The 16,041-nt window shown below is 36.1% G+C and overlaps 1 protein-coding gene across 1 annotated transcript in view; it reads right to left on the bottom strand.

The window, feature by feature from the left end:
* LOC311126436 (chromosome transmission fidelity protein 18 homolog) overlaps positions 1 to 16,041 on the bottom strand; it is a gene marked incomplete at its 5' end in the record, with an annotated part of 52,144 nt that overhangs the window by 1,497 nt on the left and 34,606 nt on the right. The window lies entirely within an intron of this gene.

The raw sequence follows: 16,041 nt of genomic DNA on the forward strand, positions 1-16,041 counted from the left end.
CAGCCCAGATACACAGCCCAGATACACAGCCCAGATACACAGCCTATACATACACAGCCTATACATACACAGCCTATACATACACAGCCTATACATACACAGCCTATACATACACAGCCTATACACACACAGCCTATACATACACAGCCCTATACACACACAGCCCTATACACACACAGCCTATACATACACAGCCTATACATACACAGCCTATACACACACAGCCTATACACACACAGCCTATACACACACAGCCTATACATACACAGCCTATACATACACAGCCTATACATACACAGCCTATACACACACAGCCTATACACACACAGCCTATACATACACAGCCTATACATACACAGCCTATACATACACAGCCTATACATACACAGCCTATACATACACAGCCCTATACACACACAGCCTATACATACACAGCCTATACATACACAGCCCAGATACACAGCCTATACATACACAGCCTATACACACACAGCCCAGATACACAGCCCAGATACACAGCCCAGATACACAGCCCAGATACACAGCCTATACATACACAGCCTATACATACACAGCCCAGATACACAGCCTATACATACACAGCCTATACATACACAGCCCAGATACACAGCCTATACATACACAGCCCAGATACACAGCCTATACACACACAGCCCAGATACACAGCCTATACATACACAGCCCAGATACACAGCCTATACATACACAGCCCAGATACACAGCCTATACATACACAGCCCAGATACACAGCCCAGATACACAGCCTATACATACACAGCCCAGATACACAGCCTATACATACACAGCCCAGATACACACACAGCCCAGATACACAGCCTATACATACACAGCCCAGATACACAGCCTATACATACACAGCCTATACACACACACAGCCTATACATACACAGCCCAGATACACAGCCTATACATCCACAGCCCAGATACACAGCCTATACACACACAGCCCAGATACACAGCCTATACATACACAGCCCAGATACACAGCCTATACATACACAGCCTATACATACACAGCCCAGATACACAGCCCAGATACACAGCCTATACATACACAGCCCAGATACACAGCCTATACATACACAGCCCAGATACACACACAGCCCAGATACACAGCCTATACATACACAGCCCAGATACACAGCCTATACATACACAGCCCAGATACACAGCCTATACATACACAGCCCAGATACACAGCCTATACATACACAGCCCAGATACACAGCCCTATACATACACAGCCCAGATACACAGCCCTATACACACACAGCCCAGATACACAGCCCTATACACACACAGCCCAGATACACAGCCCTATACACACACAGCCCAGATACACAGCCCTATACACACACAGCCCAGATACACAGCCTATACATACACAGCCCAGATACACAGCCCAGATACACACACAGCCCAGATACACAGCCCTATACACACACATGTATAAGGAGTGGCCTCTGTATATAGCCTATACACACACATACATACTATACATACACAGCCTATACATACATATACATACTATACATACACAGCCCTATACATACACATGTATAAGGAGTGGCCTCTGTATATAGCCTATACACACACATGTATAAGGAGTGGCTTCGTAAGAAGCATTTCAAGGTCCTGGAGTGGCCTAGCCAGTCTCCAGATCTCAACCCCATAGAAAACTCTTTGGAGGGGAGAGTTGAAAGTCCGTGTTGCCCAGCGACAGCCCCAAAGAGAGCTCCTTGGTCTTCATGGTGCCGCTTGCTTGGTGGTGCCCCTTGCTTAGTGGTGTTGCAGACTCTGGGGCCTTTCAGAACAGGTGTATATATACTGAGATCATGTGACAGATCATGTAACACTTAGATTGCACACAGGTGGACTTTATTTAACTAATTATGTGACTTCTGAAGGTAATTGGTTGCACCAGATCTTATTTAGGGGCTTAATAGCAAAGGGGGTGAATACACCCACCACTTTTCCATTATTTATTTGTTTGAAACAAGTTATTTTTTTTCATTTCACTTCACCAATTTGGACTATTTTGTGTATGTCGATTACATAAAATCCAAATAAAAATCCATTTAAATGACAGGTTGTAATGCAACGAAATAGGAAAAACGCCAAGGGGGATGAATACTTTTGCAAGGCACTGTATGTTAAATGTAATGTTACCTGAATCAGAGATGCTATGTTAAATGTAATGTTGCCTGAATCAGAGATGCTATGTTAAATGTAATGTTGCCTGATAGGAGATGCTATGTTAAATGTAATGTTACCTGATAGGAGATACTATGTTAAATGTAATGTTACCTGAATCAGAGATGCTATGTTAAATGTAATGTTACCTGAATCAGAGATGCTATGTTAAATGTAATGTTGCCTGAATCAGAGATGCTATGTTAAATGTAATGTTGCCTGAATCAGAGATGCTATGTTGCCTGAATCAGAGATGCTATGTTAAATGTAATGTTGCCTGAATCAGAGATGCTATGTTAAATGTAATGTTACCTGAATCAGAGATGCTATGTTAAATGTAATGTTGCCTGAATCAGAGATGCTATGTTAAATGTAATGTTGCCTGAATCAGAGATGCTATGTTAAATGTAATGTTGCCTGAATCAGAGATGCTATGTTAAATGTAATGTTGCCTGAATCAGAGATGCTATGTTAAATGTAATGTTGCCTGATAGGAGATGCTATGTTAAATGTAATGTTACCTGAATCAGAGATGCTATGTTAAATGTAATGTTACCTGAATCAGAGATGCTATGTTAAATGTAATGTTGCCTGATAGGAGATGCTATGTTAAATGTAATGTTGCCTGAATCAGAGATGCTATGTTAAATGTAATGTTGCCTGATAGGAGATGCTATGTTAAATGTAATGTTGCCTGAATCAGAGATGCTATGTTAAATGTAATGTTACCTGAATCAGAGATGCTGAGATGCTATGTTAAATGTAATGTTACCTGAATCAGAGATGCTATGTTAAATGTAATGTTGCCTGAATCAGAGATGCTAGTATGTTAAATGTAATGTTGCCTGATAGGAGATGCTATGTTAAATGTAATGTTGCCTGAATCAGAGATGCTATGTTAAATGTAATGTTGCCTGAATCAGAGATGCTAGTATGTTAAATGTAATGTTGCCTGAATCAGAGATGGTGACTCTCAGATCCACCTCTACGCAGACGACACCATTTTGTATACATCTGGCCCTTCATTGGACACTGTGTTAACAAACCTCCAAACGAGCTTCAATGCCATACAACACTCCTTCAGTAGCCTCCAACTGCTCTTAAACACTAGTAAAACTAAATGCATGCTTTTCAATCGAACGCTGATTGCACCCGCCCACCCGACTAGAATCACCACTATCGACGGGTCTGACCTAGAGTATGTGGACAACTACAAATACCTAGGTGTCTGGTTAGACTGTAAACTCTCCTTCCAGACTCACATTAAGAATCTCCAATCCAAAGTTAAATCTAGAATCGGCTTCCTATTTCGCAATAAAGCCTCCTTCACTCATGCTGCCAAACATGCCCTCGTAAAACTGACTATCCTACCGATCCTTGACTTCGGCGATGTCATTTACAAAATAGCCTCCAACACTCTACTCAGCAAATTGGATGTAGTCTATCACAGTGCCATCCGTTTTGTCACCAAAGCCCCATATACTACCCACCACTGTGACCTGTACGCTCTTGTTGGCTGGTCCTCACTACATGTTCGTCGTCAAACCCACTGGCTCCAGGCCATCTATAAATCACTGCTAGGCAAATCCCCGCCTTATCTTAGCTCATTGGTCACCATAGCAGCACCCACCCGTAGTCTGCGCTCCAGCAGGTATATCTCACTGGTCATTCCCAAAGCCAACACCTCCTTTGGCCGCCATTCCTTCCAGTTCTCTGCTGCCAATGACTGGAACGAATTGCAAAAATCTCTGAAGCTGGAGACTCTTATCTCCCTCACTAACTTTAAGCATCAGTTGTCAGAGCACCTTACCGATCACTGCACCTGTACACAGCCCATCTGTAATTAGCCCACCCAACTACCTCATCCCTATATTGTTATTTATTTTGCTCTTTTGCACCCCAGTATCTCTATTTGCACATCATCTCTTGCACATCTATCACTCCAGTGTTAATACTAATTGTAATTATTTTGCACTATGGCCTATTTATTGCCTTACCTCCATAACTTGCTACATTTGCACACACTGTATATATATTTTCTGTTGTATTTTTGACTTTATGTTTTTTACCCCATATGTAACTCTGTGTTGTTTTTATTGCACTGCTTTGCTTTATCTTGGCCAGGTCGCAGTTGTAAATGAGAACCTGTTCTCAACTGGCTTACCTGGTTAAATAAAGGTGAAATAAAAAAAATTATAAAAATTAATGCTATGTTAAATGTAACGTTGCCTGAATCAGAGATGCTATGTTAAATGTAATGTTACCTGAATCAGAGATGCTATGTTAAATGTAATGTTGCCTGAATCAGAGATGCTATGTTAAATGTAATGTTGCCTGAATCAGAGATGCTGAGATGCTATGTTAAATGTAATGTTGCCTGAATCAGAGATGCTATGTTAAATGTAATGTTGCCTGAATCAGAGATGCTATGTTAAATGTAATGTTGCCTGAATCAGAGATACTATGTTAAATGTAATGTTGCCTGAATCAGAGATGCTATGTTAAATGTAATGTTGAATCAGAGATGCTATGTTAAATGTAATGTTGCCTGAATCAGAGATGCTATGTTAAATGTAATGTTGCCTGAATCAGAGATGCTATGTTAAATGTAATGTTGCCTGAATCAGAGATGCTGAGATGCTATGTTAAATGTAACGTTGCCTGAATCAGAGATGCTATGTTAAATGTAATGTTGCCTGAATCAGAGATACTATGTTAAATGTAATGTTGCCTGAATCAGAGATGCTATGTTAAATGTAATGTTGAATCAGAGATGCTATGTTAAATGTAATGTTGCCTGAATCAGAGATGCTATGTTAAATGTAATGTTGCCTGAATCAGAGATGCTATGTTAAATGTAATGTTGCCTGATAGGAGATGCTATGTTAAATGTAATGTTGCCTGAATCAGAGATGCTATGTTAAATGTAATGTTGCCTGAATCAGAGATGCTATGTTAAATGTAATGTTACCTGATAGGAGATGCTATGTTAAATGTAATGTTGCCTGAATCAGAGATGCTATGTTAAATGTAACGTTGCCTGAATCAGAGATGCTATGTTAAATGTAATGTTACCTGAATCAGAGATGCTATGTTAAATGTAACGTTGCCTGAATCAGAGATGCTATGTTAAATGTAATGTTACCTGATAGGAGATGCTATGTTAAATGTAATGTTACCTGAATCAGAGATGCTATGTTAAATGTAATGTTACCTGAATCAGAGATGCTATGTTAAATGTAATGTTACCTGAATCAGAGATGCTATGTTAAATGTAATGTTGCCTGAATCAGAGATGCTATGTTAAATGTAATGTTACCTGAATCAGAGATGCTATGTTAAATGTAATGTTGCCTGAATCAGAGATGCTATGTTAAATGTAATGTTACCTGAATCAGAGATGCTATGTTAAATGTAATGTTACCTGAATCAGAGATGCTATGTTAAATGTAATGTTGAATCAGAGATGCTATGTTAAATGTAATGTTGCCTGAATCAGAGATGCTATGTTAAATGTAATGTTACCTGAATCAGAGATGCTATGTTAAATGTAACGTTGCCTGAATCAGAGATGCTATGTTAAATGTAATGTTACCTGAATCAGAGATGCTATGTTAAATGTAATGTTGCCTGAATCAGAGATGCTGAGATGCTATGTTAAATGTAATGTTACCTGAATCAGAGATGCTATGTTAAATGTAATGTTGCCTGAATCAGAGATGCTGAGATGCTATGTTAAATGTAATGTTGCCTGAATCAGAGATGCTATGTTAAATGTAACGTTGCCTGAATCAGAGATGCTATGTTAAATGTAATGTTGCCTGAATCAGAGATGCTGAGATGCTATGTTAAATGTAATGTTGCCTGAATCAGAGATGCTATGTTAAATGTAATGTTACCTGAATCAGAGATGCTATGTTAAATGTAATGTTACCTGAATCAGAGATGCTATGTTAAATGTAATGTTGCCTGAATCAGAGATGCTATGTTAAATGTAATGTTACCTGAATCAGAGATGCTATGTTAAATGTAATGTTGCCTGAATCAGAGATGCTATGTTAAATGTAATGTTACCTGAATCAGAGATGCTATGTTAAATGTAATGTTACCTGAATCAGAGATGCTATGTTAAATGTAATGTTGAATCAGAGATGCTATGTTAAATGTAATGTTGCCTGAATCAGAGATGCTATGTTAAATGTAATGTTACCTGAATCAGAGATGCTATGTTAAATGTAACGTTGCCTGAATCAGAGATGCTATGTTAAATGTAATGTTACCTGAATCAGAGATGCTATGTTAAATGTAATGTTGCCTGAATCAGAGATGCTGAGATGCTATGTTAAATGTAATGTTACCTGAATCAGAGATGCTATGTTAAATGTAATGTTGCCTGAATCAGAGATGCTGAGATGCTATGTTAAATGTAATGTTGCCTGAATCAGAGATGCTATGTTAAATGTAACGTTGCCTGAATCAGAGATGCTATGTTAAATGTAATGTTGCCTGAATCAGAGATGCTGAGATGCTATGTTAAATGTAATGTTGCCTGAATCAGAGATGCTATGTTAAATGTAATGTTGCCTGAATCAGAGATGCTATGTTAAATGTAATGTTGCCTGAATCAGAGATGCTATGTTAAATGTAATGTTACCTGAATCAGAGATGCTATGTTAAATGTAATGTTGCCTGAATCAGAGATGCTGAGATGCTATGTTAAATGTAATGTTGCCTGAATCAGAGATGCTGAGATGCTATGTTAAATGTAATGTTACCTGAATCAGAGATGCTATGTTAAATGTAATGTTGCCTGAATCAGAGATGCTGAGATGCTATGTTAAATGTAATGTTGCCTGAATCAGAGATGCTATGTTAAATGTAACGTTGCCTGAATCAGAGATGCTATGTTAAATGTAATGTTGCCTGAATCAGAGATGCTGAGATGCTATGTTAAATGTAATGTTGCCTGAATCAGAGATGCTATGTTAAATGTAATGTTGCCTGAATCAGAGATGCTATGTTAAATGTAATGTTGCCTGATAGGAGATGCTATGTTAAATGTAATGTTACCTGAATCAGAGATGCTATGTTAAATGTAATGTTGCCTGAATCAGAGATGCTATGTTAAATGTAATGTTACCTGAATCAGAGATACTATGTTAAATGTAATGTTGCCTGATAGGAGATGCTATGTTAAATGTAATGTTACCTGAATCAGAGATGCTATGTTAAATGTAATGTTGCCTGAATCAGAGATACTATGTTAAATGTAATGTTGCCTGATAGGAGATGCTATGTTAAATGTAATGTTGCCTGATAGGAGATGCTATGTTAAATGTAATGTTGCCTGAATCAGAGATGCTATGTTAAATGTAATGTTGCCTGAATCAGAGATGCTATGTTAAATGTAATGTTACCTGAATCAGAATTGCTATGTTAAATGTAATGTTGCCTGAATCAGAGATGCTATGTTAAATGTAATGTTGCCTGAATCAGAGATGCTATGTTAAATGTAATGTTGCCTGAATCAGAGATGCTATGTTAAATGTAATGTTGCCTGAATCAGAGATGCTATGTTAAATGTAATGTTACCTGAATCAGAGATGCTATGTTAAATGTAATGTTGCCTGAATCAGAGATGCTGAGATGCTATGTTAAATGTAATGTTGCCTGATAGGAGATGCTATGTTAAATGTAATGTTACCTGAATCAGAGATGCTATGTTAAATGTAATGTTGCCTGAATCAGAGATGCTATGTTAAATGTAATGTTACCTGAATCAGAGATACTATGTTAAATGTAATGTTGCCTGATAGGAGATGCTATGTTAAATGTAATGTTACCTGAATCAGAGATGCTATGTTAAATGTAATGTTGCCTGAATCAGAGATACTATGTTAAATGTAATGTTGCCTGATAGGAGATGCTATGTTAAATGTAATGTTGCCTGATAGGAGATGCTATGTTAAATGTAATGTTGCCTGAATCAGAGATGCTATGTTAAATGTAATGTTGCCTGAATCAGAGATGCTATGTTAAATGTAATGTTACCTGAATCAGAATTGCTATGTTAAATGTAATGTTGCCTGAATCAGAGATGCTATGTTAAATGTAATGTTGCCTGAATCAGAGATGCTATGTTAAATGTAATGTTGCCTGAATCAGAGATGCTATGTTAAATGTAATGTTACCTGAATCAGAGATGCTATGTTAAATGTAATGTTGCCTGATAGGAGATGCTATGTTAAATGTAATGTTGCCTGAATCAGAGATGCTATGTTAAATGTAATGTTGCCTGAATCAGAGATGCTATGTTAAATGTAATGTTACCTGATAGGAGATGCTATGTTAAATGTAATGTTGCCTGAATCAGAGATGCTATGTTAAATGTAATGTTGCCTGAATCAGAGATGCTATGTTAAATGTAATGTTACCTGATAGGAGATGCTATGTTAAATGTAATGTTGCCTGAATCAGAGATGCTGAGATGCTATGTTAAATGTAATGTTGCCTGATAGGAGATGCTATGTTAAATGTAATGTTACCTGAATCAGAGATGCTATGTTAAATGTAATGTTGCCTGAATCAGAGATGCTATGTTAAATGTAATGTTGCCTGAATCAGAGATGCTATGTTAAATGTAGTGTTGCCTGAATCAGAGATGCTATGTTAAATGTAGTGTTGCCTGAATCAGAGATGCTATGTTAAATGTAATGTTGCCTGATAGGAGATGCTATGTTAAATGTAATGTTACCTGAATCAGAGATGCTATGTTAAATGTAGTGTTGCCTGAATCAGAGATGCTGAGATGCTATGTTAAATGTAATGTTGCCTGAATCAGAGATGCTATGTTAAATGTAATGTTGCCTGAATCAGAGATGCTATGTTAAATGTAGTGTTGCCTGAATCAGAGATGCTATGTTAAATGTAATGTTGCCTGAATCAGAGATGCTATGTTAAATGTAATGTTACCTGATAGGAGATGCTATGTTAAATGTAATGTTGCCTGAATCAGAGATGCTATGTTAAATGTAATGTTGCCTGAATCAGAGATGCTATGTTAAATGTAATGTTGCCTGAATCAGAGATGCTATGTTAAATGTAATGTTGCCTGAATCAGAGATGCTATGTTAAATGTAATGTTGCCTGAATCAGAGATGCTATGTTAAATGTAATGTTGCCTGAATCAGAGATGCTATGTTAAATGTAATGTTGCCTGAATCAGAGATGCTATGTTAAATGTAACGTTGCCTGAATCAGAGATGCTATGTTAAATGTAATGTTGCCTGAATCAGAGATGCTATGTTAAATGTAATGTTGCCTGAATCAGAGATGCTATGTTAAATGTAATGTTGCCTGAATCAGAGATGCTATGTTAAATGTAATGTTGCCTGAATCAGAGATGCGATGTTAAATGTAATGTTGCCTGAATCAGAGATGCTATGTTAAATGTAATGTTGCCTGAATCAGAGATGCTATGTTAAATGTAATGTTGCCTGAATCAGAGATGCTATGTTAAATGTAATGTTGCCTGAATCAGAGATGCGATGTTAAATGTAATGTTGCCTGAATCAGAGATGCTATGTTAAATGTAATGTTACCTGAATCAGAGATGCTGAGATGCTATGTTAAATGTAATGTTGCCTGAATCAGAGATGCTATGTTAAATGTAGTGTTGCCTGAATCAGAGATGCTATGTTAAATGTAATGTTGAATCAGAGATGCTATGTTAAATGTAATGTTACCTGAATCAGAGATGCTATGTTAAATGTAATGTTGCCTGAATCAGAGATGCTATGTTAAATGTAATGTTGCCTGAATCAGAGATGCGATGTTAAATGTAATGTTACCTGAATCAGAGATGCTATGTTAAATGTAATGTTACCTGAATCAGAGATGCTATGTTAAATGTAATGTTACCTGAATCAGAGATGCTATGTTAAATGTAATGTTACCTGAATCAGAGATGCTGAGATGCTATGTTAAATGTAATGTTACCTGATAGGAGATGCTATGTTAAATGTAATGTTGCCTGAATCAGAGATACTATGTTAAATGTAATGTTGCCTGAATCAGAGATGCTATGTTAAATGTAATGTTGCCTGAATCAGAGATGCTATGTTAAATGTAATGTTACCTGAATCAGAGATGCTATGTTAAATGTAATGTTGCCTGAATCAGAGATGCTATGTTAAATGTAATGTTACCTGATAGGAGATGCTATGTTAAATGTAATGTTGCCTGAATCAGAGATGCTATGTTAAATGTAATGTTGCCTGAATCAGAGATACTATGTTAAATGTAATGTTGCCTGAATCAGAGATGCTATGTTAAATGTAATGTTACTTGAATCAGAGATGCTATGTTAAATGTAATGTTACCTGAATCAGAGATGCTATGTTAAATGTAATGTTGCCTGAATCAGAGATGCTATGTTAAATGTAATGTTACCTGAATCAGAGATGCTATGTTAAATGTAATGTTGCCTGATAGGAGATGCTATGTTAAATGTAATGTTGCCTGAATCAGAGATGCTATGTTAAATGTAATGTTGCCTGAATCAGAGATGCTATGTTAAATGTAATGTTGCCTGAATCAGAGATGCTATGTTAAATGTAATGTTGCCTGAATCAGAGATGCTATGTTAAATGTAATGTTACCTGAATCAGAGATGCTATGTTAAATGTAATGTTGCCTGAATCAGAGATGCTATGTTAAATGTAATGTTACCTGAATCAGAGATGCTGAGATGCTATGTTAAATGTAATGTTACCTGAATCAGAGATGCTATGTTAAATGTAATGTTGCCTGAATCAGAGATGCTATGTTAAATGTAATGTTACCTGAATCAGAGATGCTATGTTAAATGTAATGTTGCCTGAATCAGAGATGCTGAGATGCTATGTTAAATGTAATGTTGCCTGAATCAGAGATGCTGAGATGCTATGTTAAATGCAATGTTGCCTGAATCAGAGATGCTATGTTAAATGTAATGTTGCCTGAATCAGAGATGCTATGTTAAATGTAATGTTGCCTGATAGGAGATGCTATGTTAAATGTAATGTTGCCTGAATCAGAGATGCTGAGATGCTATGTTAAATGTAATGTTACCTGAATCAGAGATGCTATGTTAAATGTAATGTTGCCTGAATCAGAGATGCTGAGATGCTATGTTAAATGTAATGTTGCCTGAATCAGAGATGCTGAGATGCTATGTTAAATGCAATGTTGCCTGAATCAGAGATGCTATGTTAAATGTAATGTTGCCTGAATCAGAGATGCTATGTTAAATGTAATGTTGCCTGATAGGAGATGCTATGTTAAATGTAATGTTGCCTGAATCAGAGATGCTGAGATGCTATGTTAAATGTAATGTTACCTGAATCAGAGATGCTATGTTAAATGTAATGTTGCCTGAATCAGAGATGCTGAGATGCTATGTTAAATGTAATGTTACCTGAATCAGAGATGCTGAGATGCTATGTTAAATGTAATGTTGCCTGAATCAGAGATGCTGAGATGCTATGTTAAATGTAATGTTGCCTGAATCAGAGATGCTATGTTAAATGTAATGTTGCCTGAATCAGAGATGCTATGTTAAATGTAATGTTGCCTGAATCAGAGATGCTATGTTAAATGTAATGTTACCTGAATCAGAGATGCTATGTTAAATGTAATGTTGCCTGAATCAGAGATGCTATGTTAAATGTAATGTTACCTGAATCAGAGATGCTATGTTAAATGTAATGTTGCCTGAATCAGAGATGCTGAGATGCTATGTTAAATGTAATGTTACCTGAATCAGAGATGCTGAGATGCTATGTTAAATGTAATGTTACCTGAATCAGAGATGCTATGTTAAATGTAATGTTGCCTGATAGGAGATGCTATGTTAAATGTAATGTTACCTGAATCAGAGATGCTATGTTAAATGTAATGTTGCCTGAATCAGAGATGCTATGTTAAATGTAATGTTACCTGAATCAGAGATGCTATGTTAAATGTAATGTTACCTGAATCAGAGATGCTATGTTAAATGTAATGTTACCTGAATCAGAGATGCTATGTTAAATGTAATGTTGCCTGAATCAGAGATGCTATGTTAAATGTAATGTTACCTGAATCAGAGATGCTATGTTAAATGTAATGTTGCCTGAATCAGAGATGCTATGTTAAATGTAATGTTACCTGAATCAGAGATGCTATGTTAAATGTAATGTTGCCTGATCAGGAGATGCTATGTTAAATGTAATGTTGCCTGAATCAGAGATGCTATGTTAAATGTAATGTTGCCTGAATCAGAGATGCTATGTTAAATGTAATGTTGCCTGAATCAGAGATGCTATGTTAAATGTAATGTTGCCTGAATCAGAGATGCTATGTTAAATGTAATGTTACCTGAATCAGAGATGCTATGTTAAATGTAATGTTGCCTGAATCAGAGATGCTATGTTAAATGTAATGTTGCCTGAATCAGAGATGCTATGTTAAATGTAATGTTACTTGAATCAGAGATGCTATGTTAAATGTAATGTTGCCTGAATCAGAGATGCTATGTTAAATGTAATGTTGCCTGAATCAGAGATGCTATGTTAAATGTAATGTTACTTGAATCAGAGATGCTATGTTAAATGTAATGTTACCTGAATCAGAGATGCTATGTTAAATGTAATGTTGCCTGAATCAGAGATGCTATGTTAAATGTAATGTTACCTGAATCAGAGATGCTATGTTAAATGTAATGTTGCCTGAATCAGAGATGCTATGTTAAATGTAATGTTACCTGAATCAGAGATGCTATGTTAAATGTAATGTTGCCTGATAGGAGATGCTATGTTAAATGTAATGTTGCCTGAATCAGAGATACTATGTTAAATGTAATGTTGCCTGAATCAGAGATGCTATGTTAAATGTAATGTTGCCTGAATCAGAGATGCTATGTTAAATGTAATGTTGCCTGAATCAGAGATGCTATGTTAAATGTAATGTTACCTGAATCAGAGATGCTATGTTAAATGTAATGTTGCCTGAATCAGAGATGCTATGTTAAATGTAATGTTGCCTGAATCAGAGATGCTATGTTAAATGTAATGTTACCTGAATCAGAGATGCTGAGATGCTATGTTAAATGTAATGTTACCTGAATCAGAGATGCTATGTTAAATGTAATGTTACCTGAATCAGAGATGCTATGTTAAATGTAATGTTGCCTGAATCAGAGATGCTATGTTAAATGCAATGTTGCCTGAATCAGAGATGCTATGTTAAATGCAATGTTGCCTGAATCAGAGATGCTATGTTAAATGTAATGTTGCCTGAATCAGAGATGCTATGTTAAATGTAATGTTGCCTGAATCAGAGATGCTATGTTAAATGTAATGTTACCTGATAGGAGATGCTATGTTAAATGTAATGTTACCTGAATCAGAGATGCTATGTTAAATGTAATGTTGCCTGAATCAGAGATGCTGAGATGCTATGTTAAATGTAATGTTGCCTGAATCAGAGATGCTGAGATGCTATGTTAAATGCAATGTTGCCTGAATCAGAGATGCTATGTTAAATGTAATGTTGCCTGAATCAGAGATGCTATGTTAAATGTAATGTTGCCTGATAGGAGATGCTATGTTAAATGTAATGTTGCCTGAATCAGAGATGCTGAGATGCTATGTTAAATGTAATGTTACCTGAATCAGAGATGCTATGTTAAATGTAATGTTGCCTGAATCAGAGATGCTGAGATGCTATGTTAAATGTAATGTTACCTGAATCAGAGATGCTGAGATGCTATGTTAAATGTAATGTTGAATCAGAGATGCTATGTTAAATGTAATGTTACCTGAATCAGAGATGCTGAGATGCTATGTTAAATGTAATGTTGCCTGAATCAGAGATGCTGAGATGCTATGTTAAATGTAATGTTACCTGAATCAGAGATGCTGAGATGCTATGTTAAATGTAATGTTGCCTGAATCAGAGATGCTATGTTAAATGTAATGTTGCCTGATAGGAGATGCTATGTTAAATGTAATGTTGCCTGAATCAGAGATGCTATGTTAAATGTAATGTTACCTGAATCAGAGATGCTGAGATGCTATGTTAAATGTAATGTTGCCTGAATCAGAGATGCTATGTTAAATGTAATGTTACCTGAATCAGAGATGCTATGTTAAATGTAATGTTACCTGAATCAGAGATGCTATGTTAAATGTAATGTTACCTGAATCAGAGATGCTGAGATGCTATGTTAAATGTAATGTTGCCTGAATCAGAGATGCTATGTTAAATGTAATGTTACCTGAATCAGAGATGCTGAGATGCTATGTTAAATGTAATGTTACCTGAATCAGAGATGCTATGTTAAATGTAATGTTGCCTGAATCAGAGATGCTATGTTAAATGTAATGTTACCTGAATCAGAGATGCTATGTTAAATGTAATGTTACCTGAATCAGAGATGCTATGTTAAATGTAATGTTACCTGATAGGAGATGCTATGTTAAATGTAATGTTACCTGAATCAGAGATGCTATGTTAAATGTAATGTTGAATCAGAGATGCTATGTTAAATGTAATGTTACCTGAATCAGAGATACTATGTTAAATGTAATGTTACCTGAATCAGAGATGCTATGTTAAATGTAATGTTGCCTGATAGGAGATGCTATGTTAAATGTAATGTTGCCTGAATCAGAGATGCTATGTTAAATGTAATGTTGCCTGAATCAGAGATGCTATGTTAAATGTAATGTTGCCTGATAGGAGATGCTATGTTAAATGTAATGTTGCCTGAATCAGAGATGCTATGTTAAATGTAATGTTACCTGAATCAGAGATGCTATGTTAAATGTAATGTTGCCTGAATCAGAGATACTATGTTAAATGTAATGTTACCTGAATCAGAGATGCTATGTTAAATGTAATGTTGCCTGAATCAGAGATGCTATGTTAAATGTAATGTTGCCTGAATCAGAGATGCTATGTTAAATGTAATGTTGCCTGAATCAGAGATGCTATGTTAAATGTAATGTTGCCTGAATCAGAGATGCTATGTTAAATGTAATGTTGCCTGAATCAGAGATGCTATGTTAAATGTAATGTTGCCTGATAGGAGATGCTATGTTAAATGTAATGTTGCCTGAATCAGAGATGCTATGTTAAATGTAATGTTGCCTGAATCAGAGATGTTATGTTAAATGTAATGTTACCTGAATCAGAGATGCTATGTTACCTGAATCAGAGATGCTATGTTAAATGTAATGTTGCCTGATAGGAGATGCTATGTTAAATGTAATGTTGCCTGAATCAGAGATGCTATGTTAAATGTAATGTTGCCTGATAGGAGATGCTATGTTAAATGTAATGTTGCCTGAATCAGAGATGCTATGTTAAATGTAATGTTGCCTGATAGGAGATGCTATGTTAAATGTAATGTTGCCTGAATCAGAGATGCTATGTTAAATGTAATGTTGCCTGAATCAGAGATGCTATGTTAAATGTAATGTTGCCTGATAGGAGATGCTATGTTAAATGTAATGTTACCTGAATCAGAGATGCTATGTTAAATGTAATGTTGCCTGAATCAGAGATGCTATGTTAAATGTAATGTTGCCTGAATCAGAGATGCTATGTTAAATGTAATGTTGCCTGATAGGAGATGCTATGTTAAATGTAATGTTACCTGAATCAGAGATGCTATGTTAAATGTAACGTTGCCTGAATCAGAGATGCTATGTTAAATGTAATGTTGCCTGATAGGAGATGCTATGTTAAATGTAATGTTGCCTGATAGGAGATGCTATGTTA

Source organism: Coregonus lavaretus (genome assembly GCF_964263955.1).
Source record: "Coregonus lavaretus genome assembly, contig: HAP1_SCAFFOLD_3181, whole genome shotgun sequence".
Taxonomy (NCBI): domain Eukaryota; kingdom Metazoa; phylum Chordata; class Actinopteri; order Salmoniformes; family Salmonidae; genus Coregonus; species Coregonus lavaretus.